At 45.2% G+C, this 27,626-nt stretch overlaps 1 protein-coding gene across 1 annotated transcript in view; it reads left to right on the forward strand.

The window, feature by feature from the left end:
• Window positions 1-10,604: 10,604 nt before the first annotated feature.
• The window catches only part of LOC140722039 (uncharacterized), a 42,671-nt gene continuing 25,649 nt past the window's right edge, over window positions 10,605-27,626 (forward strand). The window contains exon 1 of the mRNA XM_073036847.1: window positions 10,605-10,691. The gene's annotated coding sequence lies outside the window, so the exon portion shown is untranslated. The remainder of the gene's footprint in view (window positions 10,692-27,626) is intronic.

The raw sequence follows: 27,626 nt of genomic DNA on the forward strand, positions 1-27,626 counted from the left end.
TGTTGACAGGGCCAGTCCGTCAGCCTATACGATTCAGATTGCTTATAATATTTTAGGTTGATGTCATATTAATCAAACTGAAAGGCTTCAGAGAATGTTAATCACCTCTCGTAACTGTGGTCCATAAAACATATGATTTTCTGGGCGGAGACGATGAAGTTCTCATATTTTTAAAGCATTTGAGGATAATGAGAAGGAAGGAACATTCCAGAGCAGCTTCAGTGGTTTGAGCAAGCTCCATCTGGAAGCTAAGGATAGTTCACCTCATATTCAGAAGCAGAAGGAGACAGTTATGCAAAACATTTATTTTAATAGCCCCGGACACATCAGAGACAACGTGAGAGAGAAACAAATGGAATCGCTAGATCTCCTCGGACTGAAGCTGGAAGGATAAGAGCTGAATTTAGGGAAGTATGAGATTAGCATTGGAATATTCCTACTGAGTGCACCTTACCCATTGCAGAGTCGACAACATCTGATGACACAACGACTGAATATTACTACTATATGTTAGTACCGAGACATAGAGATCTGTAAACTACTGCACTTGACAAAACTCCAATTCCTAGCTGGTGTGGAATAAGCCTCCAGGACGAAATTTATAAATTGCAATGAGTACCAAATCAAAATTTAATCTCGAGAGATTGGAAAGGGGGACGCACCGTTAGTTTTAACGACGTGATTGGGATAGGCTGCTGTGGATTCCGCGGGAAACATCAGATGGCACGATTTATTGAGGTCGAAGCCAGAAAAAAAAAACATTGCGGATCCCAAGGTCAGTTACAGGCAGCTGGGATAAAGGGAAACACTGAACGCAGATGCTGCTGCTTTCTCAAGATAGAAATATGATTTGCATAATGGATGATGTAATCTTTACCTTTGTCGATTAAAGGTAAATCATAAGTGTGTTCTGGAATAATTAGCTGAGGGGGAAAAATCCCTCAAACATCTGTGATCGTTTATGCATGGGGCCACCGCGGGTGGGCACGGTCTTCAGTGTGAATATTTTTTCTTAGATTATAACAGCAGAGAAATATATCAAGCTACATGATATGGTGCTTGATATCTTAAAATAAAGGCCACTAAATCTCCAGAGCCTGCCCAGGCGCACATAGTGCAAATATCAACCCAGCCAATCCCGTAGACAGAACTGAATGCATAACGGCTGGAGATGTGGTGAGGTTGTTTCGTTGTGCATGTGGAAAAAAAAGTAATTTATGTGACGTTGACTTTAAGTGATTTGAATATCTCAGGAACAGCTGATCTCTTGGGAGTTTTATTCACAACAGTTTCTAGGTTGGAAATACTTACGAACAAAACCCTAATGAATGGCAGTTCTGTAGGCGAAGATGTCTTATTAATGAGAGAGATCAGAAGAGACTGGCCAGACTGCTTGAAGCGCACAGCAAGGAAATACTAACTAAAATAACTATATGTTGTAGCAGTGTTGGGATGGAGAGCATCTCTGAATAGAGTACACATCTAAATTTAAAGAGGATGCGCCCGAGCAGAAGAATGCCATGAATTTATAATATACTCTGTAGTCCTTTCATCGGTGACGTGAAATGCCTGATAATGTGGCCAAACTGAGTGTATCTAAAAGACTTGTAGTAAAATGTGGACACACCGGTTAGCAAGAGCGAAGATGATAGGAAAAATGGAGGAGCTGTGGATTGCAAAGAAACATTCCCACTGAATCAGAATCAAGTTTATTATCAACAGCATGTGTCGTGAAATTTGTTAACTTACCAGCAACAGTTAAATGCAATATATAAAGAAAAACAAAACAACAATAATAATAAATACATAAGTAAATCAATTACAGTATACCTATATTGAATAGACTGAAAATCGTGTATAAAACAGAAATAATAGTCGAAGGATGCAATGTCCATTTCGGAGTCTGATGTCGGAGGGGAAGAAGCTGTCCCTGAATCGCTGAGTATGTCTCTTCAGGCTTCTGTACCTCCTACCTGATAGTAGCAGTGAGAAAATGGCATGCGCTGGCCGCGGCAGGTCTTTAATAATGGACGCTGACATTCTGATCCACGGATCCTTGAAGATGTCCTAGTTACTTTGTAGGGTGGTACACAAGATAGAACCAACTAAATTGACAATCCTCTTCAGTTTCTTTCGATACTGTGCAGATTCATCCAACCTTTAGCCTGCCATAACAGACAGCACCGCTGATGTACACTAATCTGCACGCACGCCCAATCCAAGGGCATCAGAATATTCGACAAAACACCCTGGAATCTATGCACATTCCCAAACCTGCGTGCAGCCCATATTTGGGATACATATCCCTACATCTTTGTGTAGCACGAAATTACGGTGCAGCCCAAATTGGCCGACACTTTCTCAAGTCTATGCGCATCCCTACTTCCGTGTGCACCAATTGGAACTTTAACCCCACCCTAAGATTGTGTGCACCTCCAAATCTGCAAGAAACCCCCACATCACCGTGCACACCCAAATCCACAGACAGCTGAAAGCGTGTGCTCTCCTAAATCGACATGCAGCCGCAAATTCCCCGCCCCAAACCCGTCGTCATTCACTTTAGGTTATTCCTGAGCAAGAATCATTTCGGAGTTCTCACAAAATAGTTTCTTTAATGAAACAGCCTCGAGCTTCGTTATACTTCCAAACCTGAAGTGTCACATACCCCGTAACTGGGCGTCAGACCAGCAGAGAGAAAAGTATCCGTTGGAGTCTGGTGGTACTATATTCAAAAGTGTTTATTAGTATAATAAGCAAAACAATACCAATAATGCAAATATACATATAACACGTTAGCAGTAATAAACCTAAAAATGTAGGAATAATAATAAGCAATAACAAACAAGTTCTATCGATGTCTAGGGGTAAATAAATTGTCATAGAAAAGTATAAAGTTCAGTTCAGTTCACGAGCGCTGAGGTAGTTATGGTTGTTGTGTTGTAATCGTTGGGGAGAGAGAGAGAGAGAGAGAGAGAGAGAGAGAGAGAGAGAGAGAGAGAGAGAGAGAGAGAGAGAGAGAGAGAGGAGAGATGGAACAGCTGCAGCAGGCAAAACTTCTATTACTTTCTTAATCCGTCGTACCGTTGTGGTGGTCCCTTCCGTCCTTCAGCTAGACTGTTATTCTGTGGTGGACTCGTCACTCTGGCATGAGTAGACACACACACAAGTCCCCACCGGCCCTGCTGTTACACTGAGAGCTTTATTGACCAATATCCTGATTCGGTCTCCGAAACCCCTACCTTCCTTATGTGTTCACAACCCTCAGTCAATGTCCACTGGTGTGTCTGAAGGGTGTCTCTCCAGACCTGCATTTTATCCCTACTAACGGGGTCTCAGCTATCAGTCAATTCTGAATGATTGTGTCCATCAAATCAGGCCACACCTGCAGTCCCCCGAGGAATTTTAACAAGCAAAATAATGTCCTTGCACCGTAATGATAAATAATCCAGGAAGAGTCACAATACAATAAATCAACAGTCTCTCTCTCTCTTTTACCTGTCGCAGATGTTTTGCCTGTGTCCCACCTCTCCCTCTCATAAGCAGCATAGCAACAGTAATAGTTCATGTTTCTCAGGGAGGGGAATGGGTAACTCTGTACCCCATTGTCCATTAGGTCTGTTCATCACTCTTAACAGCAGATACCGCAAATAAGTCGGTAATACACAATCATCTTGAATCCGCTTGCACGCCCAAATTCGTGTCCAACCATAATTAAGCCGATATACACGAATCTGTGCTCAACTACTAATCCATGTACGCTCCCATATTCCAGAGCTCACCCCTAAAACTGCGCGCATGCCTAAATCCGTGTGCACGCCCAAACACGTGTACCCAGAAATATGCGCACATCATAAGTTTGCACACACAAACCAAAGTGCACTACAAACCTACTGATACCCCCAGATGCAGAGCATGAACCATTTCAAGTTATTTAGAAAAGGGTTGTCTCGACATTAAAAATCCTCACGTGCCCCAAAATCTATTTGTAGATCGGCAGACACATCCAGATTTGCTTGTCAACTCAAATTCCTGTGCACCCTCATACTGAACAGCACGCACGTATCTCGAAAATCCGTGTGAACCCCTAAATCTACACACATCCCCAAGTAAGAGCGCACCCCAAAATGTATGTATACCCGAACCCGCACTATCGATTACCCGGACGAAGAATCCTTTCAAGCACAAAATAGCTACCTTGACAGTAAAAGCCACACACATCGCAAAGTTCGTGAGCACATCACCAAATCCGGCGACACATACAGGTCAACCCACATCCTCATCAACTTCCAGATGCACCCTCAGAAACGTGGCGACTCCATCTTCGCCGACATTCCCCTATACAGGCTATCCCCAAAAACGTGCGCACCCATAGATTCAAGAACAAACCCCAAATCCCGTTTGCATCCATGTGCACCCCGAGACTCTGTGCAACCCATTTTCGCTGACACGCTTAATTTCTGTGCAATCCCCAATGCAACGCGCACCCTACACCCGCTGACGCCCCCACACCCCCATGAGATTTTCCCGAGCAAGATACATTCGAAAACAGTTGAGAAATTGGTAGACTCGACATTAATAATCCGCAATCAACAAATTCGTGTGCAAACCTTGTTCCGCCAACACACCCAAACGTGTATGTATCCCCAGATCTGTGTGCACGGCCAATTTAAAAACGCAACCTCAAATCTGCACACAATCGCCAATTGAGCGTGCACCCTCTAATCTGTGTACTTCAGCAAATTAGTGCATACCCAAACACGCTGACACCCCACATACATAACAGATGACTCCAAATCAGAAATCACTTCAAACAGTACAGACGTTAAAATTGTTTCCCAAATTCCGAATTCCGATAGCAAATGTAGATCGGCCGTCAGACTCGACTCTGCGTTTGACCCGAAATCCGTCTGCACCCCCATAATCCAAAAGAGCCTCAAAATCTGCGCAATCCCCAAGTCAGTGCGTACCCGAATATTTACAATAGACAATAGACCTTAGGTGCAGAAGAAGTTCATTCGGCCCTTCTAGCCAGCACCACCGTTCACTGTGATCATCACTGATCATACACAATCAGTACCCCGTTCCTGCCATCTCCCGATATCCCTTGACCACGCTATCTATAAGAGCTCTATCTAACTCTCTCGAAAGCATCCAGACACTTGGCCTCCACTGTCTTCTGGGGAAGAGCATTCCACATATCCACCGTTGTTTGGTGAAAGATTTTTTCCGCATCTCTGTTCTAAGTAGCCTACCCCTTATTCTTAAACTGTGGCCTCTAGTTTTGGACTCACCCATCAGCAGGTACATGCTTCCTGCCTCCAGCGTGTCCAATCCCTTAATAATCTTATATGCTTCAATCAGATCCCCTCTCATCCTTCTAAATTCCAGTGTATTCCAAATTTCAGTTTGAGACCATAACCCTAAATTCGTGCGCATACTGAAATTCATGTGCACCCAAAGCCCCCAGGTGCACAGCAAGGTATCCCAGAGCAAACATCACGTGGACTATCCGAGTCTAAGATGAGGGGGAATGTCTCCACTCCGAGGGTGGGGAATGTCTGTAAATCCCACTCACAGAGGACGGTGAGGACTCACTGATCGTCCTCACATAAAACAGAGTTCGGCAAATGCGTGGCTACCGAAGGAATGGAGTAAATGAGCATCGGGAAGAAACATATAAATTAGGTGGGGCAACAGCCGCCATCTTGTTGATGGTTGGAGAGGCGGAGTGGCCACCTCCTGCTGTTTCTCAATTGGTGATGTGTATGAGTTACTGTCCAGTGAGGCCGGAGAAATGCGAATGGAAATCAATGACTGTAAACACTGAAGTGAATTAAATGACACATTTCGGTTTTGGGTGCAAATTGTATGGCGGAATGGTATGGGGATAAATCCCGTGACTGTGTGAAACTGAGGAGGTGAGTTGGGGGAAGATACGGAAGAGAAAATAAAAATGTAGTTGTTGTAAATATGAAATAATGTAGAAAATGCTGCAGGTGGGCAGGGCAGCGCATGAAGGTCGAGGAGAAGAGTCACTGGGTTACGTGGAAGTCCGTAAATCGGTCACGTGATCCGGCTTCCCGCTACAATTTTACCGCAGATTTGTAGCATCTGCGGACTTGTTTCTCGTCTACGTCTGGTTTAATCTGTCGTACGTTCAGACAAAGCATTGAGATCCAGATCTGTCACGTTCTCTTCTTGTATGTGGGCACATTTCCCCTCACTCATTTGCCGAAATGTGACCAACATTCCGCAGTATATGACCGTATCTTTCCAAGAATTAGAAATTTTTCATTTATCTAGGCTTCATAAAAATGTGCACAGTACATTTAAAGCTCCCTGCAGATGATCTTAGTAAGCAACCCAGGCTGTCTAATATTTACACACAATTAAAATGGCCAATCGGATTATTACTCTTCCATTTAAATTTTGCACTCGTTTATTTTAACACACACACACACACACACACACACGCACACACACACACACACACACCTTTAAAACGCCGAGAGAATGAGACTTTTGGACACTTTTGGATTTCTACTGACTACAACATTGCTTGGTTAATATGGTGAGAGAAGAGCAGTTACATGATGTACAATGAATGTTTAGTTTATACAACTTCGAGGCTTGTTTTTAATAAGCAAGGTCGGATGATCCTCGTACAGGCAGATATGCAGAGACACAGGCTGAGAATAAAGATGGATTCTGTCAATGGAAGACACCAGTGAGTCGGTCGCTGGTTTAAACTTCCAGTAGCCCAAAAGGGGTGAGTAGAGATTGTTACGTACCCGTGACACGTGATAGTGGTACCCTTGTCACGTGACTGGGGTTGAAGTTATACTGGACTTGAGGTAATGGTCTTGTGATGGTGGAGTGACGTCATTTTCCCGCCAGTAGATGTCATGTGACAGTTTTTTTTTACAGGTTCTAAAAGGAAGACCCACCCTGTGGGGAGGGGCAGTTCGTGGCTTGATTTGCCATGTTGACTTCATGCCATTGCGTGATTTAATGTGATGACACACTTTAGTTGAAAGATGAAGTTTTATCTAATGCCTAAAGTTTAATAGGTCATTGCCAGCAGTTTCTTTACAATACTGCTAGTGGAGAGTGAATATCGGAGTTCGGAAGTTAAAGATCGAGGAGAATCGATTTTCGACGGTGGATTGGGTTCGACCTTGTGTGATCCTCATTCGGAATGATTTCGTTGACTGTTCTCGTGTTAATCTCTGCGAGATAGCAGGTGATTGAGGACAGAGTGTGGGAGGAAAGGTCAGTGCATTTAAACCGTTGCGTTTCATAAAATTCTACGTGGGAAGAGTTCGACGCCGGGGATTGAAGGAAAACGACGTGGAAGAGAATTTAAATCGCCTTAAAAAAAGTCTCTCCTTTTAAATGGACTAAGCATTTTGAACTTTTGCCGATATCGCTTTAAACAACTGTTTTTGCTACATCGCTTTAAGTATTGTTTTTGCTGCATCGCTTTAAGAACTGTGAAGCTGCCGCACAGCAGCTGTTTTCCGATTACGTTAGTGTTTGTTTACTTTTGGGGGGGTTGTTTTCAGTGTTTAATAAACGTGTTATTTGTTATAAAAACGCTTGCCTAACTCATATATATTTATTGTTGCCTGAATACGTAACAAGATCGATCCAGAGTATTAATAATCCACTCTCACAAGTGCAGCAACTAGAAGAAATTGGCAGAGAGGAGGGGAGAGGAAAATTTGAAACAGAAGAAACTTAGTGACACAAAAGTCAAAGTTTGGACTCTCTCGAAGTAGCCCATAAAGTCACACCTGTGGCAAATCACTATTGCAATTATTTCGTATGTCGTGGAACCGGATGAGTGGCTATCACGTTGTGTGGTTGTGGTAACCTTGTGGAATCTACCGGTGTGTCGACCTTTGCCTGGGTGTTGGTTCACTTGAAGGGTGTCCTCTTTCTGATACGCTATAGTTCGTGATAATCCATTTGTGGATTCGGTTTGGGATGTCCCATAGTTGAATTCGGGTGTAGTACCACTTGTGTCGAAAGGAGATTCGTTCAAGGTCACTGTCCGTGAGTGTGGAGTGGAACTACTTCGGAGATTAAAAAAAAAACTACTGCTATTGTTATTTTGTATTGCTGTCGTGGAATCTGTGAAATATCGACCTAATTGCCTTCTCACAACATTCGCCTTTGGATTACAAATATCTCGGGTCAATTCACCTGAGGATGGAACTGAACTTTCTTACATGCCGTCCTGAGATTTACTTACCACCTAAGCTTCAAGAAATTTGGGGGTTTATATACTTACAACTATATATGCATAACACCGTTAACTCTTGATTTACCTGGTTTACGTTACCATATGACGTAATTACTAATAAACTAGTGTTTTGTTAACAAGACTGCAGGTTTGTTCCACTGCTGCTGATTCTTTTAGTATTGCGTGCATATAACCGGTACTTTCCCCAGCGGTGTGTGTACGTGACAATATATATCATAAATTCAGTTTATGCTGATTTACATTGTACAGCTGCCATAAAGACAATACATTTCCTGAACTATAACAGTGATGTTAACCCTGATTCGGAAGTTGTCAGGGGAGTCCCCCACCGGTCACGTGTTCACACTTTACTGGATATCTGAAACAGTTGCGGGTATGATTCCCATGCCCCGCCCGCCGCATTTATTTACTGAGCCGAGGGAGCGATCACTGACTGCGGCGTGAAGACATCAACTTTACATCGGTGAGTAATCAGGCCGGCCCCAGGAGGGCAGGTCTTATGTTGGGCAGTAAGTCCCGTTAACCTCCCAGAATTGGCAGTCTCGTTTAGTTTCCCACACAAAACCTGCTGGCGTCACACGGTATGGGATAACGGCAGCGTAGTCGGGATGAGTTGAAGAATTGGAACAGCCCAAGATTGAATGACGGAGTAGACTCGTGCACCGAATGGCCTACTTCTGCTCCTATAACATATGGTCTTATGGCGTCTGACCGGGTTGTGGGACGTTCACTGCGAACTGCCTGAGATTAACCGGGGCGGGGAAGAATGGGGCGGTGATGCCGGGATGAGACCCATCTTTCATCTATCGCACGCTCAGACAAGGCGGTGGGATCCAGATCAGACACGGCCACCCATTATGGGGATGCATTCGTTTCTCACTCCATTCCACTGTTATGACCTGACGATGTGCAGCCAATGTTTCCCGATATATGATCCTATTTATGGGAGAATTGAATCTCCTCCATTCATCTGTGCTTACACATCTGGAGAAGAAGGATGCCTATGTGAGAATGTTGTTCTTGAACTACAGTACAACATTCAACACAGTAGTTCCATCCAGGATCGACAAGAAGCTCAGAAACCTCGGCCCTGACCTTGCCTTGTCCAGCTGGATCCTGGACTTCCTGTCAGATCCCCAGCAGGCTGTAAGAGTAGGCTCCATCACCTCTGCCCCTCTGAATCTCAATAGAGGGGACCCTCAGGGCTACGTACTGAGTCCTCTCCTTTACTCGCTGTATACCCATGACTGTATCGCCACCCACAGCTCCAATCTGCTAACTAAATTTGCCGACGACACTTCATTGATTGGTCTTATCTCAAATAATAACGAGGTGGCCAACAGAGAAGAGGAAATCTCTCTGACACAGTGGTGTCAAGAAAACAACCTCACCCCAATGACGCAAAAGCAAAGGAACTGGTTGTGGATTACAGGAGAAATGGAGACGGGCGAACCCCTATTGACATCAATGAATCTCAGCTTGAGAGGGAAACAGCTTCAAGTTCCTCGTCATCCACATCACTGAGGACATCACGTGGTCTGTACAGACCAGATGTGTGGTGAAAAAGGCACAACAGCGCCTCCTCAACTTCAGACAGTTGAGGCAGTATGGTATGGCCTTTATATCATAAGAACTTCCTACAGGGGCATAATTGAGAGCATCCTGACTGTCTGCATTACTGCCTGGTATGCAAACTGTACCTCCCTCAATCGCAGGACTCTGCAGAGAGTGGTGCGGACAGCCCAGCGCATCTCTAGATGTGAACTTCCCATCATTCAGGACAGTTACAAGGATGGGTGTGTAGCAAGGGTTAATAGGATCATCGGGGACCCAAGCCATCCCAACCAGAATCTATTCCAGCTGCCGCCATCCGGGAAGCGGTACAGCAGCATAAAAGCCAGGACTAGCAATCTCCGGGACCGCTTCTTCCACCAGGCCATCAGATTAATGAACTCACGCGGACTTGAGTGTACTCTATATTACATTGACTGCCCTATTTATAATAAATTAATTTAAATTACTATGATTGCACATTTCACATTTGGATGGAAATGTAACGTAAAGGTGTTTACTCCCCACGTATGTGAAGGATGGAAGAAACAAAGTCAATTCAATACAATTCATTTCAAAAAATTGGGCAGTTTAGTTACTCCTTCCTCCAGATCTTTCAATTCAGCAACCCAGTTTGTTTAATTGACATGGGGGAGTCACAAATCGGTCATGTGAGCCTCTCTACTGTGGAGCTGCAGCATCTGCGGGTTGGTTTCCGCCCAACCCGCCCACCTCAGATCTGGAGGGGGAGCTCATATTGCGCATGCTCAGTCTCTGGATAGCTGGTGTGTCCGTTTCCGTTGCGTGTTGATGCTGATCGCCGGCGGGCAGCGGGGGGAAGATTTACTGTCTGCAGGAAAAGCTCCTTTCGGTGAGTATTGAGGACTGTCCTGAGCGGGGAAGCCTGATGAAATGTAAAGAGTCCCGTTAACTCACCAGAACAGGTTGCTGGACAAAACATGCCGGGGTCGATTCGGGTTTTGGACCTTCACACCGAACGCCTGAAATGAGCCTACCCTCAACTCTGCTGCTCTAGTCCCAGGAGCGGGATGAGGCAGGGTGTCGGGACTGCTCCCATCTGTGGAGTTGTTGCTGGGGAACTTTACCTCCATCACCCGGTCCGGTAGCGGATCCAAACGTCACCTGGATCGATAATTGGCCATTCGATTATGCTGTGTTCTTGCAGACACAGAAGGCTAGAGGCAGTACTCCCACCTTTGAGGTACTACCCCATGTGTATGAGCAGTTTAACCTTACTCCTGTTCAGACAAAGCAGTGAGATCCACATTTCTGACGTCCCCTTATTTTGTCTGGGCATTTTTTTCCTAATTCCATTCCCTTGTTACGTCTTGCCGAAACGCAGCCAGTGTTTCCGGGTATATGACCCTATTAATGCGAGAATTAAGCGTATTCCATATATGCGTGTTCCTCAGAGGTTTGTACACATTCGGCAAGTCTCCCTCCAGATGTTCCAGAGCAGAAGCTCAGTCTGTCTCATATTTCTGCACAATGAAAGTGGGAGTCGTTTATTATTGTCACTTACGGATGTACATTGAAAAACTTGTCTTGCATACCATCCATCGAGATCAACATATTACAACAGTACATTGAGGTGAGAGAAGGTAAAACAATAGCAGAATATAAAAAAATATTATCTCATGGAGTTAGATAGTGAGGTCCAGAGTCCAGATTATTAAGCTGTGTCTTATACTGGAGACACTCAATTTGATATAGAGCGGCATGCTAAAGTTTGGGCACTCCTGGTCAAAATTCCTGTTACTGTGAATAGCTAAGCGAGTAAAAGATGACCTGATTCCAAAACGCATGAAGTTCAAGATGACACATTTCGTTAATATTTAAGCAATATTACATTATTATTTCCATATTTTACAGTTTCAAAATAACAAAAAAGGAAAAGGGCCCGAAGCAACAGTTTGGGAACCCTGGATGGTCAGTAACAACCCCCTTGGCAAGTATCACAGCTTGTAAACGCTTTCTGTAGTCAGCTAAGAGTCTCTCAATTCTTGTGTGGGGGCTTTTCGCCCATTCGTCCTTCTAAAAGACTTCTAGTTCTGTGAGATTCTTGGGTCGTCTTGTATGCACTGTCTTTTGAGGTCTATCCACAGATTTTCGATGATATTTAGGTCGGGGGACAGTAAGGGCCATGGCAAAACCTTTAGCTTGCGCCTCTTGATGTTGAGGTGTGTTTAGGATCATTATCCTGTTGTAGAAAACATACTCTTCTCATCTTCAACTTTTTTTCAGATGGTGCGATGTTTGCTTCCAGAATTTGGTAGTATTTAATTGAATTCATTCTTCCTTCTCCAGTGAAATGTTCCCCATGCCACTGGCTGCATCACAAAACCAATGCATGATCGATCTACCCCAGTGCTTAACAGTTGGAAAGGTGTTCTTTTCATGAAAATCTGCGCTTTTTTTTCTCCAAACATACATTTGTTCATTGCGGCCAAAACATTCTATTTTAACTTCATCAGTCAACAGGTTTCCGAAAGGCATTATGCTTGTTTAGATGTTCCTTTGCAAACTTCTGACGCTGAATTTTGTGGTGAGGACGCAGGAAATGTTTTCTTCTGATGACTCTTCCATGAAGGTCATATTTGTGCAGGTGTCACTGCACAGTGGAACAGTGTGCCTCCACTCCAGAGTCTGTTAAATCTTCCTGAAGAACTCTTGCAGTCAAACGGGGCTTTTGATTTGCCTTTCTAGCAATCCTACGAGCAGTTCTCTGGGAAAGTTTTCTTGGTCTTCCAGATCTCAACTTCACCTCCACCGTTCCTATTTACTGCCATTTCTTAATTACATTACGAATTGAGGCAACGGCTACCTGAAAAATCTTTGCTGTCTTATAGCCTTCTCCTGCTTTGCGGGCATCATTTATTTTAATTTTCAGAGTGCTAGGCAGCTGCTTAGACGGGCCCATGCTGCTGATTGTTGAGACAAGTTTTGGGGAGTCAGGGTATTTATAAAACTTTGAAATGTGCGGCCTTTCCTAACCATGACTGTGAACAAGCCATAGACTTAAAAAGTTTGTTAAGTTCTGAAATTTTGGTAAAAGCTATCTGAGAGCTCAAATCCCATGGGGTGCCCAAACTTTTGCATGTTGCTACTTTCCCTTTTTCATTTTAAAATTGTACAAAACAAATATACTACAATAATCTTTCTTAAAATGTTGAAACGAATGTTTCATCTTTAACGTTTTGATTTTTGGAGATCAGTTCATCTTCTACTCACTTTATTCACAGTAACAAAAATTTTGATCAGGCGTGCCCAAACTTTTGCATGCTACGGTAACAGCAAAATGGAAGCCAACTTTGAGCCTAGTGGCATGTTTTCCGGTTTTTTTTTAAGTCTTCGATCAGGTGGGAGGGTGAGAGGTGATTATGTCTGGGTTTGTGGGAAACTTTAACTATAATGCCTGCATTGCAGCGGGAAATGTAGGCACAGTCTATGGAGAGGCGGCCTGTTTCTATGTTGTGCTCAGCAGTGTCCATAGTTCTCTGTTGTTTCAACTTGTCATGGGCAGAGCAGTATCCGTATGAAGGCGGGAAGTATCCCTATGGGATATCTTCCTTGACGAATTGATGCTTGGTAATAAGCCAAATTTCAAATTTCAAATTCAAAGATCATGCCGAATTTCTTATTGTTTGTTGTAGCTTTGTCATAAGTATCAGCAAACTGTCTTCGGACCTACATCTTCATCGTAAAGTGATCTCTTTCACCGTTTCCGTCATTGAATTTTCTAGGAATAGTTGTTGTTTTATTTGTTTTCTATTTTGTGTTTTTTGTTGTTTTTTTTTTTTCCTTTTGTTAGCTAGGACGACCAGGGGTCGAATTGAGTACAGCACGAGGCAGAGTAAAAGCAGGCATTACAATTTTAGTTTCACCGTTATGAAATAGCTGCAGTGTTGATCGTTCTCATAATGAAACATAGCATGTTTTATTGAGTTTGTTATTTCCTTTCTCAGTAACTTTTGCTGACCCACTTCCTCTGTTTCCATGGTAACGGCCCGCCAGAGCTGCAACAGGTGTGGCACATTTTATCGCTCTGTGGTCACGGCCTCTCAGGGTAGAGACAGTTGCCCCAGGAGCAAATGCAACAGAATGACAGTATGAAGGAAGTATGCTGTGAGCACTGACTGTACGGGATGTATTACACCGGGGTCGGAATAAACAGAGAACTGACCAATTGGAGGGGTGGGGATGACATTTTGGGTTGTTCGAAAAATTTTGAAATCAGCTACTATCTGTGCAATAAAAATAAATACAAACTGTTTTTGCCTGAACGTTTAAAGTAAGAGAAAAGAGAATAGTGGAAACGGTCAGCAGACCGGCAGCATCTTGGACGGTTCCATTTCTGAAACTTCCACCTTTTCTCCTTTCATGGATGTAGCCTGATGTACTGAATTACCAGCATTATCTATTTTATAATTTTACATTTCAAGGAAACATGCAGCCAATCATGTAGGGCAGGATCCCTCACAGTAATAAGATCTTGATCAAATGTGCTCAGTTGAGCTTCCGGAGACAAGCAGAGGTGCATCCGTGTCCTCTCTCAAACTATAGCCTGATGAATCAGCCGAATGACCCGGCACAGCACAGGGTCATTAGGTTCCAGTTCCACCTTAGTCACCCGAATGACCCGGCACAGCACAGGGTCATTAGGTTCCAGTTCCACCTTAGTCACCCGAATGACCCGGCACGGCACAGGGTCATTAGGTTCCAGTTCCACCTTAGTCACCCGAATGACCCGGCACAGCACAGGGTCATTAGGTTCCAGTTCCACCTTAGTCACCCGAATGACCCGGCACAGCACAGGGTCGTTAGGTTCCAGTTCCACCTTTGTCACCCGAATGACCCGGCACAGCACAGGGTCATTAGGTTCCAGTTCCACCTTAGTCACCCGAATGACCCGGCACGGCACAGGGTCATTAAGTTCCAGTTCCACCTTAGTCACCCGAATGACCCGGCACAGCACAGGGTCATTAGGTTCCAGTTCCACCTTAGTCACCCGAATGACCCGGCACAGCACAGGGTCATTAGGCTCCAGTTCCACCTTAGTCACCCGAATGACCCGGCACAGCACAGGGTCATTAGGTTCCAGTTCCACCTTAGTCACCCGAATGACCCGGCTCAGCACAGGGTCATTAGGTTCCAGTTCCACCTTAGTCACCCGAATGACCCGGCACAGCACAGGGTCATTAGGTTCCAGTTCCACCTTAGTCACCCGAATGACCCGGCACAGCACAGGGTCATTAGGTTCCAGTTCCACCTTTGTCACCCGAATGACCCGGCTCAGCACAGGGTCATTAGGTTCCAGCTCCACCTTAGTCACCCGAATGACCCGGCACAGCACAGGGTCGTTAGGTTCCAGTTCCACCTTAGTCACCCGAATGACCCGGCACAGCACAGGGTCATTAGTTTCCAGTTCCACCTTAGTTTGTAAATCTAAAGTGGCAGGAACACCACGACAAATCGCCGAGTTCAAAGCGTTTGTGTGTCATATTAGGATGGAGTCTCTCAGAATATGCAACTGACACTGTACGTGCTTCAGTTTGGGATCGGAATTTCCTCAGTCTGCAGTGAGGCTGAAGTCTCAGACGGTTGGCGTCTACACCACCCGTTGGGACATCATACTTCTCACGTTTTCTGGAGATGTGTGAAGAATAACTATGGAGATAGGTGAAGATGGAAAGTGATGTTCTGTATAAGGACTTTGGTAAAGCCCAACGATCCCGCATGGCAGCTGATCTGGAAGTTTTGGTCACGTGGGATTCACGGGGAACTTGCAAGGTGGATTCACACCGGGCTCAATGACAGGAAGCAGAGAATAATAGAGTTCCTCTTGTCCTTATCTACCTCCCCTTCAGCCTCTGCGACTTCCACCATATCCAAAGTCTTACAACTAAACATATCTTTACCTTCCTCGCTCCCAACCCGCCCTCTTCTTTTAACAGGGATCTCTCCCTCCTCAATTACCTTGTCCTTTCATCCCTCCTCACTAATCTCCCTGAAGTCACTTGACGTGCAAGTGTCCTAACAGTTACACCTACCTGTACACCTCCTCCCTCACCTGTATTCGGAACCCGAAACAGTCCTTCCAGATGCGGCAACACTTCACCTACGGATCTGCTGGAGTCATTTCTTGTATCCCGTGCTTCCGCTGAGGTCTCATTTACATTGGTGGGACCCACATACCGTTTTGTCGGGTATCTCTTTATCATTTGGCACAAGAGGGACTTCGCAGTGGCCAAACATTTTAATTCTGATTCCCATTCCGATACGTCTCGACCAATGGCTTTCTCTTGTGCCAAGATGAGATCACCCTCTGGGTGGAAGAGCAGCACCTTGTATTCCATCTGGTTACCCTCCAACCTGATTGTATGAATATTGAATTCTCCTTCCAGTAAATAAATGCCCCATCCCCACAAACTTCTCAATTCCCCACTCTGAACTTTCATTTCTCCTTACCAGCCTATTACTTCCTCTGTGTCCCCTTCTTCCCTTTCTCCTATTGACAGCTCTCCGATTTTTTCTTCTCCAGCCCTTGACCCGTCCAACGCTTGACTTCACCTGTCACCTTCCAGCTTGCCTCTTTCTCCTCCCCGACCTTTTTATTCACATATCTTCCCCCTCCCTCCTCCGTAGTGAAGAAGGCTCTTTGTCCAAAATGTCGCCTCTTTACTCTTTTCCGTAGATACAGCCTGATTTACTGATTTCCTCCAGCATTTTGTGTTTGCTGCTTTGGATTTCCAGCATTTGCAAGCTTTCACGTCTTTAAGTGAGGTATTAACCATACTAATTACTTTTGCTTTGTTCAGATTATATCTTGGATGTGGTGTAAACTCCTGATCCCCAGACTAACACGGGTTATATAGACCAAAGCACAAATTGCCAGAGGAACTCAGTAGGTCGGGCAGCATCTGTGTAGGGAAATGAACCGTCAACATTTCGGGCTGAGACCCTCCAGGAAATAGTCAGAGAAAAGAGATGCAGGGTGGGACGGTGCAAGAGCTGGAGAGTAAGAGGTGGATCCGGGTGAGGGGGAGGTGGTAAGTTGGAAATAGTGACAGAGGGTGGTGGTGAGTGGTTGGGGCAACACGGGGCTGCAGAAATAGAATTTAATTCCATGAAGGATTAACAAAGAGGTTAGAGACTATATGCTTTAGAGATTTACAAGTCTGATTCTTGGAGGACGATGATGATCCGTGATCGTCCTTACATAAAATAGAGGGCGGCAGATGTGTGGAGACCGAATGGTGCGAGAAAATGAGGATCAGGCAGAAACTTATGGCTGAGATGAGAGAGCCGCCGCCATCTTGTTGATGGTTTGACGGGCTGAATGCTCACCTCCTGCTGCTTCTCATTTAACTTTTCAGTTTTCCTGTCCTATGAGTCCTCGGGGGAATGTGAATAGAAATTAGTATTTATAAACACAGAACTGATTTGCATGAGATCTTTTCGGGTCTGACTTGTGTATCGGATTGGGATAGGAATCAAACCCGTAACTCTGAGAACCGAGAGGTGGAGCGATGGGGACGCCGAGGATGCCTTGGGGTGGGGGGGGGGGGGGAGGGAATATATATATATATATATATATAACGTATGAAGTAACGTGCAAAAGTGCGGCAGGTCGGTCGGGCAGTGTGTGAGGGGCGAGGAGCAGCGTCACCGGTTCAGGTGGGAGACCATCCACACGTCACCAGATCCAGTTTCTCGCTCCCATTTCAACGCAGATCAGCAGCATCTGCTTCCGCGGCCAGCCCCCGCTCTCACAGTCTCTGGAATGGCGGTGGTTTTCTTTCTGTTCGCTGCTGAAACGTATCGTCGGCTGTGAGCCGGTGGGCTGATCGCTGTCTGCGGGACAAATTGGTCGGGTTCTCATCGGTCAGTGTTAAGGCCCGTCACTCGGGGTGAACGCGACCGGTAATTTCCCATCGGTGAGTACTGAACCCGATCCCGGCTGTGAGGAACCTGATGTTGGGCAAAGAGTCCTCGACCTGGCGGCCTCTTCCCACTTCCTGGATACAACCTGTCGCGGTCGGTCCGGGTTCACACCGAACCGCCTGAGATGAGCCGCCGCTCAGTCCCTGGTGTTCTGGTCCCAGGAGTGGGATAATAGACAATACACAATAGACCGTAGGTGCACGAGTAGGTCATTCGGCCCTGCTGGCCAGCACCGCCATTCACTGTGATCATGGCTGATCATACACAATCAGTACTTCGTTCCTGCCCTCTCCCCATATCCCTTGACCCCGCTATCTAAAAGAGCTCTATCTAACTCTCTCTTGAATGCATCCAGAGACTTGGCCTCCACACCCTTTTGGGGCAGAACACTTCACATATCCACCACTCTCTGGGTGAAAACATTTTTCCGCATCTCGATGAGGTGGTGATGCCGAGACTGAACCCATCCATTAAGATGCACCTGGGAAAATCTACCTCCATCACACGGCCCGGTATCGGATCCAAACTCCACCTGGATCAATAACTGTTTTACATGTTCCCAGCACACTGGAAGCGGCCGTTCGGCCCGTAGTGTTCTTGCAGACACAGGGGTTAAACAGAGTAATCGCACCCGCGGGACACTGTTCCACGTGTATGAGTAGTTTCAATTTCCCCCGTTCAGACGGGACAGTGAGATCCAGATCTCTCACGTCCTTTCGGGGGACTGGGAACTTTATTTCCATCTTATTTCCATGTCTACGACTTGCCGAAATGCTGACAGTGTCCCCGATATCTGGCCCTATTAATGTGAGAATTAAGTCTTGTTCATTTATCTGGGATTCTCGGAAATGTGTACACTCACTCCGGAATTTCCAAAAGAGCAACCCAGGATGTCTATATTTCCACACGATTGAAATGGGGAAGCTTTATTTTGTTTTAAATGTACAGAGATAGAGTGAAAATCGTGTCTTTAGTGTTATCCACACAGATCAATACATTGCAGCAGTACATTGAGATAAAACAATACCAGAGTGTTACGAATCATTCTGGTTGCAGAGAAAGTGCAGTGCAGGTAGATATGTGGTGCAAGGTCACATCGATTTAGACTGTGAGGTCGGGAGTCCACTCATCACGCTGTTCGCTTCTAACAGCAGAATGGACACCGTCCTTGACCCGGTGGCATGTCTGTTTTATTTTATCTTCGCCCCTATGGGAGGGTGAGAAGTGAGAATGTTCAGGGTTGTGGGGATCTTTCATTCTGTTGTCTGCTTTATTGAGGCAGTGGGAAGTATAGATAGAGTCCATGGAGGGGACGTTAGTTTCTAAGTTGTACTCAGCTGTGCCCACAGTTTTCCACTATTTCATTCAGTTAAAGGAAGAGCAGTAACCGTATGAAGATGTAAAGTATGAAGATGGGATAGTTTCTGCAGTGTATTGAAAAAGCGTGTAGAGTAGAAGAGTGCATATACCAAAGTTCTTATTGTTTATTCTGGCTTTGTTATATTGGAATCCATTATCTACTAGTGATTACTATTATTTCAGGATCTATGTATTGCTGGAGGGCCATCGGTGATCGTCCTTCATCCCCTTCTCCCATCTGGCTCCATCTGCTCATCCCCTGCCCATCGTGTTCAATCTCTGTCCAGCCTGTATCCAATCATCTCAATGATATATATCAACCACCTTGTTCAAACTGACCAGCCTGTATCACATTGCTGCAATAATATATTTCAAACTTTGTCTTCATTCTGATGTTTTGTATTGCATCTTTTCCAGGACTGGTCTTTTGATAGCTAGGACTACCAGATGTGTAACTGAACACAGCACACGGCAGGATGAAAACAACCCTGTTTAGTTTCCCCATTACAAAATGGCTGCAGTGTTAATCTTTGTCAAAATGGAACTCATAGCATCTGATGTTTTTCGGTTATTTTCGGTGAGCCACTTCCTGTGTTTCCAGGGTAACAGCCCATCAGAGCTGCAGCAAGTGTTGCCCATTTTAGTGTTCTGTGGTCACCGCCTCTCAGCGTAGACACAGTGTCCTCAGGAGCAAATGTAACAGAACGACGTGGAAGGAAGGGATGCTGTGAGTATTAACTGTGTGGTATGTATTACACAAGGTTCAGAATGAACTCCGAACTAACAAATTGCTTGGGCTGGGGTGGCATTTACAGTTTAGGGTAGCAATCAGTTATTATCAGTGCATTAAAGTAAAGAGGGAAAAAATACTATTGCAGGAAATTTAAGTTAAGGAGGAGAAAATACCGGAGACGCTCAGCAGATCGGCAACATCTCGGACAGTCTCAGTTCTGGAACTGGGTCTTCCACCATTTCTCCTTTCAGAGATGTCGTCTGATGTACTGAGTTCCCAGCATTTTCTACTTTATACTTTTACGTTTTGTTCCTGCTACACTGCAGGAAATATGGCAACCAGCTGTGCTGGGCAAGATCCTATACAGCAAGTGATTATGATTAGATGTGCTTGGTTAAGCTGCTGGGGACAGGCTGAAGTGTAACCGCATCCTCTACACAGCATCGGCCCCGGCAGAGGGTCATTAGGTTCCAGTTCCACCTTAGTTTGTGAATCAGAAATGGCAGGAACACGAAGGCAAATCGCCGGCACCAAAGCGTCTTTGTATTGGTTATAATATTGCGTAGGTGACTCTGAGGATATGGAAATGGCAGTATCCAGGGCTTCAATCCTGGTTGGTAATTCGACAGCTGGGATCGGAATTTTCTCAGCCTGCAGTGAAGCTGAAATTTGGGCATTGGTTATGGGGAAATCATCATCTACACTGCCCAATGGGACATCCTTTCTGTCAAGTATTTGGGAGATTATTTAAGAGTTAACTAGGGAGTTAGGTGAAGTTGGGGAGTGATGTTGTCAAGATGAACATTGGTACAGTCTCTAACAAGATCCCTCACGGCACCTGATCTGGAAGGTTCGGTCACGTGGGATTCACGGGGAGCTGGCGCGGTGGATTCACACCGGGCTGGAGAACAAGAAGCAGAGGGAGATTATTGAAGATGATTTGAGCAAATAGAGGCTTGTGATGAGGGCGATGTGTGTGCCAGTGTCGAGACCTCTATCATTCTTTATTCATGCCATTGATTTGTATATGAACGTACATGTCACGATTAATAAGTTTGAATTGAATTAAACTGAATTGATTTCTTCCATCCTTCACATACACCAGGAGTAAAAGACTTTACGTTACGTCTCGGTCCAAATGTGTCAATGTGTAATCAAAGTAATGTATATTAATTTATAATACATTGAATTGATCATGTGATATAGAGTAAACTCAAATCAGCGTGAGTTAATTAGTCTGATGACCTGATGGAGGAAGCTGTCTAGGAACTTGTTTGTCCTGGCTTTTATGTTGTGGTGCTGCCTCTCGGATGGTAGCAGCTGGAATAGATTGTGATTGGGATGACACTGGTCTCCAATGATCCTCAGGGCGTTTTCTACACACCTGTCCTTGTAAATGTCCTGAATCATGGGAGGTCCCATGCCAGGCGGTAATGCAGCCAGACAGAATGCTCTCAATTGTCCTTCTATAGGAAGTTCTTAGGATTTGGGGGCCAATTCTGAACTTACTCAACCGTCTGAGGTAAAAGAGGCGCTTGTGCCTTTTTCAACATACAAATGCTGTGAACAGTCCACGTGATGTCCTCGGTGATGTGGATGCCGACGAACTTAAAGCTGTTTGCCCTCTCAGCCCCTGATCCACTGATTTCAATAGGGGTTAGCCCGCCTCCATTCCTCCTGTAATCCACAATCAGCTCCTTTGTTTTTGCGACATTGAGGGACAGGTTGTTATTTTGCCACCACTGTATCAGGGAGATGACTTCTTCCTTGTAGGCCACCCCAGTACTGTTTGAGAGGAGACAGATCAATGCAGTGTCGTCGACAAATTGAATTATCAGATTGGTGCTGTGGGTGGCCACACAGTCATGGTAATACAGGGAAAGTAAATTCGGGAGACTGGCTGATAAGGCAACAGGTGACAATGAATTTCAAAGACATCTTGGTCAGTTATAGAGATGGGCTGAGGAATGGCAAATGGTTTCCAACTTAGACAAGTGAGAGGTGGTTCATTTTGGACAGTCAAACTAGGTCGGACTGTAATAGTGAATGGGAGGGCATCGAGTGTTGAGGAACAGAGCGATCTTGGAGTACACGTGTACAGTTCACTGAAAGTGGGCGTGCAAGTATAGAGGTTGAAGAAGAAGGCTTTAATCATGCTGGCCTTCTTCAGTTAGAGCACTGAGTTCTGGATTATGGGTATTGTATTGTTGGTGCGGCTACACAGTATTATGTACAGTTGTGTTCACCCTACTGTAGAAAAGTCATTATCATTCTGGAGAGGTTGCTGACGAGAAATCTGAAGATGTTGCCTGGACTCCAGAGCCGAGTCATAGGAAGAGGTTTGTCGAGCTGGATCTTTATTCCAGGGGAGAAAGAAGATGACATTGTTGGGTATCATAATATTAAGAGTGTAAATGAGAAGTGTAAGTGCAAATGAGAACAAAAAAGGATCCAAAGCAACAGAATTTTTTAAAAAAACAAAATTATAGCGATCACAAGAATAAACAAAATATACATTAAGTATGACAACTTAAAAATATTGATCGTATATCCCTACAGTGACGTTAGGCACAGGAGTGTCTGGACATATGAGACTGACATTGATTCTGTGTCCATAAAGTGACGTTAGGCACAGGAGTGCCCAGAACTAACAAGAAATGTTAAATTAGTAGTAGGTGTGGTGTGGAGAGTGGGTTAGTGAGTGCAGGTGTTGATCAGGCTTACAGTTTGGAGAAAGTAACTGTTTTGAGCCAGATTGTCCTGGCGTGCGTGTTACAGATCCACAATTCCTTCAAGGTAGCACCAGGGCCGTAAAGGGAGATTTGGGCATATTGACCTTTATAACATAGGCTATTAAGAGGGGTGTCACTTGGGGACAGGAGGCTGGACCCAAGTGCAGGACGCAGGCACTGATGTACAAGTGGCGGGACAGGAATAACTAAAGGATAGAACCAGATGGGGAGACCAGGGCGTGCGAAAGAGAAAGGGCCTGCCAGGTAATCCTGGGGTTCAGAGAGAGTTCGTGGCTAGGCTGGATCCCGGAGACCGTGGCTTGGCAGGGTGCTTGGAGTTTTCCGTGGCTAGGCCGGGTCTTGGAGTTCCGTGGCTAGGCCGGGTCTTGGAGTTCCGTGGCTAGGCCGGGTCTTGGAGTGAGTTCCGTGGCTAGGCCGGGTCTTGGAGTGAGTTCCGTGGCTAGGCCGGGTCTTTGAGTTCCGTGGCAAGGCTGGAGAGCCCCCTGGGCGGCCGCATAATTCCTGGGCAGGGCCGCCTCCCTGGCCGGAACACGGAGGCCCGGGCAGGACGCGGAACACCTGGGCAGGTGCGGGCACAATCCGTAGAGGGCAAGGGGTAGGAAAGGGCAGAGACCTCAGGGTGGGCCGCATACTTCTGGGCAGGTTCGCCTCCCAGACGGGAACACGAAGGCCCGGGCAAAACGAAGGACCCCTTGGCAGGTAGCGGACACAACCCATCAGAGGTGAGGTGTAGGAAGGGGAAAGAACCCCTCCGCCGGGAAAAGGCAGTCCGGCCTGCTACCTGACGGAGGCAAGGTATCCGAGGGGAACTTGGTCCGGGGTGACTCCAAGGCTGATTCACGGAACTTGAGGTTGAAGACATGAGCCCTGCAAGCCGGGACGTCCGGAGCGAACAGAGCCGATCGGACGAAACACCTCGGAACATGGCAAACGAGCTCGTACAAGACAACCAGTGAACAGGACAAAACAGGTCAGAGTAAGACGACCACCCCAACTCGGCTCGGTCTCAGAGTCCCTTATATCCCCCTGCCAGCTGATAGGCAACAGGTGCACCTTCTTAAGCCAAGGTGATCCTGTTTGGCTTAAAGGTGACAGGAGGGACGGCTGCAAGACCCGGAGTCCGGAGTACGCGGACCGGATCAAGACCCGGAACGCGGCTCAGGACCGGACCATAACAGGGGGTTGGGATAATAATGATAAAGTTGTAAAAGACACCGTGATTCCCAAATATGCAGAACTGTGTGTAGTTCTTTTCAGCTGCTTGGAGGAAAGATATCGATAGGCGTGGAAGTGTACAGGGAAAATTACACGGACATTGCTGGTAACTCAGGAAATAATTATAGTGACAGGTAGAACTGGATAGAACTTGATTACCTGGAATGCAGGGGAATGAGGGGGTACACTAGAAGTTTTTTCAATTTTTCTATGCCATTTGCCCTACAATTAAAGGGAGGGTCCAGTGACCCCTGGTTGAGAACCCCTGCAATATATGATGGTATAAATAGGGTAAATGCGGGTGGGCATTTTCCCCTCAGGTTGGATCAGATCATCGATCTAGGGGGATCGTACATTTACGGGGAATCTGAGGGGGAACTACTTCACTCAGAGGGTGTGCGAATGCGGAAACAACTCTCAGCAGAGGTAATAGATGAAGGTTCAATAGTAGGATCTGAGAGATGTTTGGTTGGGTATATGGATGAGCGAGATCTAGAGGGCTATGGTCTGAGTGCAGGGCGATAGGACCACACTGGACACGGCACGGACCGGATGGGCTAACAGGCTTGTGTTTGTCCTGTCATTGTTCTATGAATCTGAATTGAAACTTCTACACATAATCGACATTTGTTGCAGACGTGTCGTATCCAACAATGTGTTTTTATTTCGGACCAGCATCTGCACTGCTGAGAGTTCAGTAGAGCTGGAATTACCATGAGGTTTACTGAATGCACCTCGAAAGGGTAAAAACAAGCACTGGAATTTGGAAGGATGTTGAACATGTTTCTCGCTCTCTGGTTGCTGACTCTCAGTGGAGAGAGAGTGGACTGAGATAAGAGGATTCTTTGAGCATTTACTGTACGAGATGGAATGTATTGTAGGGATTGTATTTATGCAATTCCTTTCAGGGTATCAATCATCTTGCAGCCAGTCCATTGTTTCTGCATCAATAAAATATAAAAAAATCTCCTCTACTGAGTTTCCAGTGCTATATTTTCAAAGTTATATTTAACACATTTTGTTCCTGTTACACGACGGGGAAAGTGGCTGCTAATTGACCTGGGCTACACCGCACTCAACAATAAAATAATGAACAAATGTACTCAATGTAACTGGGAGACAATTTGAAGTGTATCAGCACCCTCTTTGTGACCAAATGCCCATGTTTCCCAACTGCGCTCCGTCCAGACAAAAGATCATCAGGCTCCATTTCTGTCATGGTTTGATCTGGGTGTGTACGTTTTGATGCTTGCTCTACAATCTTGGGATTTGGCTCCAAGAATATGAAACTGTCAGAGTTTGGGCTTCGGTCTACGTTGGTGCTTTTACAGATGCGGCTGGACGTTCCTCCTTCCACAATGAAGCAGACGTCTCCGGTGACTGGATATTGGTAGCGCGAATCTCTCAGTGTGGGATGTAGGAACACCCAGTGTGAGATGTGGAAAAGATGTGTGAGGCTCTCGGTGTGGGCTGTGACCCTCTGAAGTTGGTTCCTGGGATACCACACATGTTTTGACCCAGATAAAATGAATCAGGTGTCAAGTTGTCCGGGTTTATGAGCTACTGAGCGAGTATTTCTGTTCTGTGCTCAGATGTTTGGTTCCTTTGGAAGTAAAGCAGAGAATAAGTTCCCAATCCTTCCATCACAGGGAGAGGCTGTGATTAAATGCACTGTTTTATGTTTGCACCAGTAGAAAAAGACTGGGGTTTCAGAATTCAATTCACATTTGGAAATTCCCCCCCCCCCCCCACTGTCACCTGTCTACCTGCCAGTGGGAGTCAAACAGAAATTCAAGATGCTGAAGATAGAACAGAACGTTGAACAGTACATCACAGGAACAGACCATTCAGCTACAATGATGTGCAAACCAGCTGAAAAGTAAATCAACCTCCCCAAAAAAAAGCTAATGACTCCTACCTACACAATGTCCGTATACTCACAATCTTCCTCGCACCCCTGTGTCTATCTAAATTTATTTTAAAAGCCTCCAGCGTATTTGCTTCCACCACCCTAACAGACAGCGCATTCCAGGAATCCACACCTCTCTGAGTAGAACAACTTACCCTCAAATTTCCTTTGCATCTACTCCTTCATACCTTCATTTCATGTCCTCTGGTATTAGACATTTCTAACCAGCAAAATGATACTCCCTGTCTACTCTGGTGATGTCTTTCATAATCTGAAAAACCTGTATCAGATCTTCCCTCAGTCCGCACCGCCCCATGGAGAAAAATCCAAGATTTCCCATTAAAAACTGGATGATGTTTGAATCCATTCTGACGAAAGGTCAGGAAAACGAATCGCTGACTTTTTTCCTCTCCCCACAGCTGTCCCTTACCTGTTCAGCGTTTCTAGTGATTCCAGTTTCTCTTTATTACATTCACCCTAGAACATTTGAAATCTCCTGCGAATGGACCACTGTACCAGCGCTCGTTTTGTCAGAGTTGATAGAAGAGTAAAGAAACCATAGCTTTTCCCACTCCATTATCCTGGTAACAATTGTCATGTTTTTTCCCGGAAATGTATTCAGTACAGCTGTTGCTAACAAGGTTCACCAGAATAATTTGAGGAATGGTAAGCATTATTCATGAGGAGCATTTGATGGCTCTGGGACTGTGTTCATTGGATTTCAGAGGTATGGTGTTTGAGGCTTGTGGGGTGGAGTGTTTGGTGAGGGGTGATTATTTACACCAATTGAATAATAGCAAGTCTGGATGCAGTGAGAATGGAGAGTGTGTCTTGACTAGCCACGGAGTCTGGGATCTGAAACTACTGCCTTAGAATAAAGAAGCATCACTTTAAATCTGAGATGTGAGAAATTACTTCAGAAAAATGTTGGGTGAGATGTGGAATTTGTTACCACAGAGGGTGGTGGAGGATATCGTTGGGTATATTTATATTCTGGATTGCTAAATAGGTTGAGTATTATAACAGGGAAGCAAGAATACGGTGTTGGAAAAAAATCCTCCATGATTGATTATGAAGCAGAATAGATTGACCGAATCACATGATTCTACTCCTATGTATACTTGTATCTTATATCATGACTGAACGATGACTTCTTTGTATCCCATCACAAACAAGAGAACATTTTCAAATGCTGGAAATCCAAGCAACACACTAAATTCTGGAGGAACTCAGCAGGCAAGGTAGCATCTATGGAAGAGAGTAGAGTCGACAAACAGATGCTGCCTGGCCTGATCAGTTCCTCCAGCATTTTGTGCATGTGTTCTTGTGTATCCAATGTCAGGCTTCTGACTCCGAGTTTCCATTCATTCAGTCAAGAGAAAGTTTGGTGAGTCTCATTTACGCTAGCACTGGTCCTTTAGACATTACATTTCTGTAGCAAGGAAAATAGAAAATACCTGGAGTGAGACTGAATAAATCTAGAAGTACCAGTTATGCCAGTTGCAATCATCCCAGATCTGCTGCCAGCATCAGCTCTGTGAAGCCACGCACATTCTCTCATATTGGTTGCTCATTTCAAACATACCACTTCTGATGTTTCCTTGCTTGTCTGTGTTAAGTCAGAATAATTTCAAAATGCCTGACAATTTCCTCCCTCTAGAAGACGCCACAGTTGTTTCCTGCTGTAGTGATTATATCACTGCAGTGATAGCCTAACAAACTTTTTCAACCTTTGTCCAGTCTGTGTCCCACCAACTCAATGATATCTATCAAACATCTTATACAATTTCTGTCCAACCTGTGCCCACCCATAATTAGCTATCAACAATATTTCTCCGCCATTGTCTTCATCGTGATGTATTTTGCCTCACT

This window comes from Hemitrygon akajei, unplaced genomic scaffold, assembly GCF_048418815.1.
Source record: "Hemitrygon akajei unplaced genomic scaffold, sHemAka1.3 Scf000068, whole genome shotgun sequence".
Classification (NCBI taxonomy): Eukaryota; Metazoa; Chordata; class Chondrichthyes; order Myliobatiformes; family Dasyatidae; genus Hemitrygon; species Hemitrygon akajei.